This window comes from Neomonachus schauinslandi, chromosome 6 (genome assembly GCF_002201575.2).
Source record: "Neomonachus schauinslandi chromosome 6, ASM220157v2, whole genome shotgun sequence".
Classification (NCBI taxonomy): domain Eukaryota; kingdom Metazoa; phylum Chordata; class Mammalia; order Carnivora; family Phocidae; genus Neomonachus; species Neomonachus schauinslandi.
This window is the reverse complement of record NC_058408.1, coordinates 77,428,190-77,434,634: the sequence shown is the minus strand read 5'-3', so window position 1 is coordinate 77,434,634 and position 6,445 is coordinate 77,428,190.

The window sequence follows — 6,445 nt, the reverse complement described above, 5'->3', positions numbered from 1 at the left end:
AAATGTCAAATAAAAATAAATCCAGACTTCGGTAAGGAGAAACTTTTTTCAAAAAGACTTGCAATCGGAACAATGCTCTGACTTCAGGATCTGAAAGCATCTCAAAATCAAATAGAAAAAGGCTTCTCTGGGGCACCTGGCTGGCTCAGTTGGGGGAGTTTGTGACTCGATCTCAGGGTTGTAAGTTCCAGCCCGATGTTGGGTGTAGAGATTACTTAAATAAGTAAATAAACTTTAGACAAAGACTTTTCTTTCAGAGGGAGGAGTAAGATGGGTCAGCAGGAACTTTTGAGAGGAAACTGGGCAAGTGAGTGGGGGAGGTGAGCAAAATGCATGATGGGGCAGTCTGACGTGAAATGTTCCCACTGTGGTCAGCGGAGCTGTTCACGGTGCTTGCTCAAACCTGGGGGACAAAACAAAATTCAGGACCTTGTGAATGGAAACAAAGCCTGACCAAATAGTCAAGGTAAGTCAGTGTGAACCTGACCTATAAAAAAATCCTAAAAGACATCCTTTAGCATGAAAAGGAAGGCGTTAGACATTAGATAGTAACTTGAAGCCATATTAAGAAAATAAAGAGTACCAATAAAGATAACTATATAGGTAAATATAAAAAACCAGTATCATGTATTTTTTTAGTAACTCCTCTGTTTCTCGTGTAAGGTAAAAGACAAATGCACCAATGATAAGTATAAAACAATGTTCCTACCAAGAAATACATAAATTACCAAAACTGAAGAAGAAATAGAAAACCTCAACAGATTCATAACAAATAGAAATTGAATCAGAAATGAAAAACCCCAACAAAGAAGAGCCTACTATCAGATGGCTTTACTGGTGAATGCAACCAAATATTTAAAAGAATAATTAACATCAATCCTTTCCCAACTCTCCCATAAAATAATGAAGGAGAGAACACTTCACTCATTCTATGATGCCAGCATTCTCCGTATTCAAAACAAACAACAAAGACATCACAAAGAAAAACTACAGATGAAAATTATCAGTATAGTTATAAAAATCCTCAACAAAATACTAGCAAACACACACACTCTCTCTCTCTCTCTCTCTCTCTCTACTAGCACTGATATATGAATTAGGTTAAGTTTTAAGATACAAGATCAATACTGAAAAAATCACTTGTGTTTCTATACAGCAGCAATGAATAATCTGAAAAGGAAATTAGGAAATTCCATTTCCAAAGGCATACAAAAGCATAAAATACCTAGGAATAATCTTAAGAAGGAGATAAAGAAATTATATACACTGAAATCTGTAAAACATTGCTGAAAGAATTGAAGTAGACTGAAATAAATGGAAAGACATTCCATGTTCATGTTATGGAAGACATAATGTTAAGATGGCAATATTACTCAAAGCAATCTACAGATTCAATGCACTATCCATCAAAATTCCAAGAGCCATTTTGCAGAAATGAAAAAACCGATCCTCAAATTCATAAGGAAATATGAAGCATCTCAAATAGCCAAAGCAATGTTGAAAACAAAGTTGAATGACTCACACCGCATGGTTTCTAAACCTACTACACAGCTACATAAAAGAGAACAGTGTGGTGCTGCTTTAAGGATACACCTACAGAATAATGAATAGAATTGAAGGTCCAGAAATAACCACATACATCCATGGCCAATTCATTTCTGACAGTACGTATTGGCAAATAAAGACAAAGATGAATATAACAGAATAGAAACCAACACAAATACAGTCAAATGATGATTTTGGCAAAAGAGCAAAGGCAATTAATTTAATGGAGAAAGGATAGTTTTTCAACAAATAATGCTGGAACAATAGGACAAACAAATGCAAAAGAAATGAATCTAGACATAAAACTTACACTTTTCACAAAAATTAACTCAAAGTGGACCATAGACCTAAATGTAAAACCGCAAACTAAAAACCTAGAAGAAAGGTGAAAATCTAAGAGATTTTGGTGATATATTTTTATATACAACACAAAAGTATCATCCATGAAACAAAAAAATGGGCAAGTGGGACTTTATTAACATCAAAAACATCTACTCTGTGGAAGACAGTGCTAAGCAAATGAAAAGACAACAGAATAGGAGAAAATATTTGCTAAACACATATCTGATAAAGAATTTGCCAAAAAAGAGAATTTGCATCTAAACCATACAAAGTGTTCCTAAAACACAATAAAAAAGAGCAATCCAATTATTGTATATTATAGTCTGAGAAATAAAATATTTATAATAAATATTTAAAATATCACATATTGTTATGACATGTTGAGATTGGCAAACATTTAAAAAATCATATGAAAAGTGTAAATACTAGGAGATATCCAGGTTCGATGTGGATTTGGGCAACTGGGTATTTCTACCAAATTTTTGTGTAAGTACTAACTTTCTAGAAGCTTCTTTGTATCACACTTCAAAATGAACATGTTCTTTATTGCTAGATAAATCATCGATGCAATTAAAGAAACTATCACTACAGGATATTACAGGAATACAGTGAACAACTTTATATTCATAAATTCAACAATTTAGAAGAAATGAATTTCTTGAAAATCACAAACTTCCGAAACTCAACCAAAATGAAATAGACAATCTGAATAGTCCTACAACCATTTTAAAAACTGGATTTGTACTTAAAAAATCTCCTAAAAAAGAAAATTCAAGCCCCATTTGATTTCACTGGAGAATTCCACCAAACATTTAAAGAAGAATTCATTCAATTTTACACAATCTTGTTCAGAAAATAAAAGAGGAGGAAACACTCCCCATCTAATTTCATGAGGCATATTATTACCCTGATACCAATATCAACCAAGAAGTACAAAAATAAAACTACAGACCAATATTCCTCACGAATTTAGATGCAACAATCCTCAACAAAATACTAGCAAACTGAATCCAACTATATATAGATATGGATAAGATATCTATCTACCTATCCATAAAATACACCATGACCAAGTAGAATTTATTCCTGGTAGACAAAGCTGGTCCAACATCAAAAAAATCAATGTAATCCATTACATCCACAAGCTAAAAGTCACCAGCAATTCTACATAAAGTCAGTGTTTAATTTCAAGATTTCTCCATTGCATGTATAGGCACCAACTAGCCTTCACTGTGTTGCCCCATGGGTACTGTATGTCAGACAATCAGTGCTATGAAGTTCCTCTGGCTGGTGCTTTTGCTGACAGTAATAAACTGCCTTTATCTCTGACCCAAAGACCTTGTGTTTTCTGTATTTGTGTGCAAGTGTATATTTGTGATTTTACCTTTCTTAAAGCTAATAATTTAGCCAGTCACAGTTTTATCTAAATGGCAGGCTAACTTGTTAGCTTGCAAGTAAGATGAGAATCTCATACCCTTCACAGTTTGTAACTTAATAGCTAATGTCCACCAAAGGGCATCTATTACAGAAGGCATTTTTGATCAGGTGGACAAAATAGTATGCTCTGTGAATGTCAGTAAGCCTCTTTCCCCATCTACCAGAGTGATCATGGCCTCAATTAGCCCATGAGTAAAGTGGCCATGGTAGCAGGGATGGACATTATACATGGGCTCAGCAACATGGACTTCCCCTAACCAAGGCTGACTTAGATAATGCTACTGCTAAGTGCCAAATCAGTCGTCAAGAACAGAGATCAACACCAAGTCCTGATATGGCAACATTATCTGGGAGGACCAATAAGCCACCTCCTGGCAGGATGTTTATATTTGACCTCTTCCATCATGGAAGGGGCAGAAATTCATTCTTATTGGAACAGATACATATTCTGGATATGGATTTGTCTTTCCCATCTGTTGCTCCTGCCAGCACCACTAGTTGTGGTCTCAAAGAATGCCTTATTCACTATAGTAGTATTCCCCATAGCACTGCCTCTGGTCAAGAAATTCATTTCACAACAAAGGAAGTGCAGCATTAAGCTCATGCCCATTGAATTAACTGGTCTTACCAAATACTTTATCACTCTGAAACAGCTGGTCTAACTGAAAAGTGGAATGGCTTACTGAAGATTCAATTATGTTGCCAACTGGAAGACAACATCCTCAGAAGGTAGATACGGTCTTTAGGAATGCAGTATATGCTCAAATGAGCATAAGTCACTGCTGCTTCCCCCATGGCTGCTAGGTCCCCGGCACTTACAGAGCATTATTGGCCCTACCAAATCAATGGGGGGATTTTTTAATATACACCCCCAGTGAATTTTATAATTCACACCCCCAGTCCACAAGATTTTAGGCCCTCAGGGGTTTTAGAAACCCAGAGACTCCTCAACCCCAAGAAGACCCTATAGGCCTCAGGGCCCACACAAGTTTTCCCACTTAAAGCAAATGGAGTAGGAGCACTAGGGCCAAGGTGATGCTGTTCTTGATTCACATGAATGTATTTACAAATACTATTCTCAACAATAATGTTTTTATTTAGGTCTTGGCTCATGTTGAAAACAGTTGTGATGGTTGCTCATGCAATGTTATAAATGTACACTCATACCATGTACAATAGTCGTCAAAAAGATTACCATGAATAAATCCTCACACGGAGATGTTCACACAAAAGCAAATAATATCCAAAAACTTTCAGCAGCTTTCAGAAGCATTCTCACGAGAAACTAAGCAGAAAAAAATAAAATGCCACCTATAAAGTGCTTAAAGAAATATTTAAGGTTATTCTCTTAAGAAACCCACACTACATCTGAATATAAACATAGGTTTAGAGAAAAGAATGGAGATATAACATGCAATCGCTAACCAAAACAAAACTGAAAAAACTCTATGAATACTAGATAAACTGATGTCACCACAAGGAATATAATCCAGGATGAGGCGCAACATTACACAATGTAAATGAGACCAATTATCCAAGAAGGCATAACAATTCTAAATGTGTATGCATCTAACAACAGAGCTTCAAAATATAGGAGGCAAAAACTGATGGAACCGAAAGAAAAAATAGAAAAGTCCCTAATTGGAGACATTGACATTTTTTTCAGCGGAAAGAAAATCAGTAAGGATTTCAACATAAACAGCACTACCATCCAAATAAACAGAGGGAGAGGGAGAGAGAGAAACTTAAGCAGGCTCCACACTGAGTGCAGAGCCTGATGCAGGACTTGATCTCATGACACAGAAAATACAAGGAGCCTGGAGCACCTTGTATGTCAAAAAGTAAGGAAGTGCTTTAGAAACAATGATAAGGATTTGTTAAAAGGACCCAAAAGCTAACCTGTGATAGCTCTCAATGCCCAAGCTGGAACAATCTGAGCAACATAATAATATAATAGCATCAGATGAAATGAAAAAAGTGGGGAGAAAGGAGCTGATTTGAGAAAAGGAGCAACAACACCAATGAGTCTTAAATGAATTTTGCTAAGTGAAAAAAGCCAAACTCAGGAGATACATATTATATAATTCGATTGACATTCCGAAAAGGACAAAGTTGTAAAACATAAAACAGATCGAAGCGTTGGGTGAGAAAGATGGGTTGATTAACAATGGAGAAGAAAAAAATAGATTATCTATGAGCCTGTACTGACATAAATACATGATGGAATAAATAAATGGGGAAAATGAAAACCTTTCCTTAAGAATCCCAATAAATATAGAAGTAAAACAGAAAAATCACCATTTAGAACACCACAGTAAAAGTGGTTGCAGGCAAGATCCAGCAATGAAAGTTAAAATTAGTGGCCAAAACTCTAAATAGAAACAGTATGCTTGGGTAGCCTCAGAGGGTCTCCCCTCAAATTTATTAATACACGTGGTGGTTTTAAAATATGACCACAAATTCCAAATGGAGCTAATTTCCTCTGTCCCCTGAGTGTGCATTGGACTTAGCAACCCACTCTTAAGTACAAACTGGAAATGGAAAAATCCTAACTATATAGTGGAGAAACCTGTCAGATACCATCTTAACCAAGTAATAAAGGTTAGTATGATAGTTGATAGCATGTGTCACCTGATATATAGGTAGGGCACATCTTCCCAAGGGATTCTTCCTAAAAATTTATAACCTCGGTCCAATGAGGAGAAAACATTAGACAAACATAAATTCAGGGACATTCTTCACAATACCTGACTATTCTTCCACCATGTGAAGGTCATGAAAGACCAGGAAAGACGAAAAAACTCTTACAGATTGGAGCAGACATGATGATTAAATGTACTGCGGTATCTGGATAGAATCTTGGATCAGTAAAAGGACGTTAGTGGAAAACTTGACGGAATCTGAATAAACTCTAATTAATTAATAGAATTGCACCCAAGTTACTTTCCTAGTTTTGATAAAAGTACCATGGCTCTGTAAAATGTTAACATTGGGGAAAGTTGGGTGAAGTATATACGGGAGGTTGCGGGAGATGACAGCGTGCTTTCAAGTTTGGTACACGAACAGTTTTTTACACATGAACGGTTTTTAGTATTAATACCGAATTGCTAGCTCGCTGCTT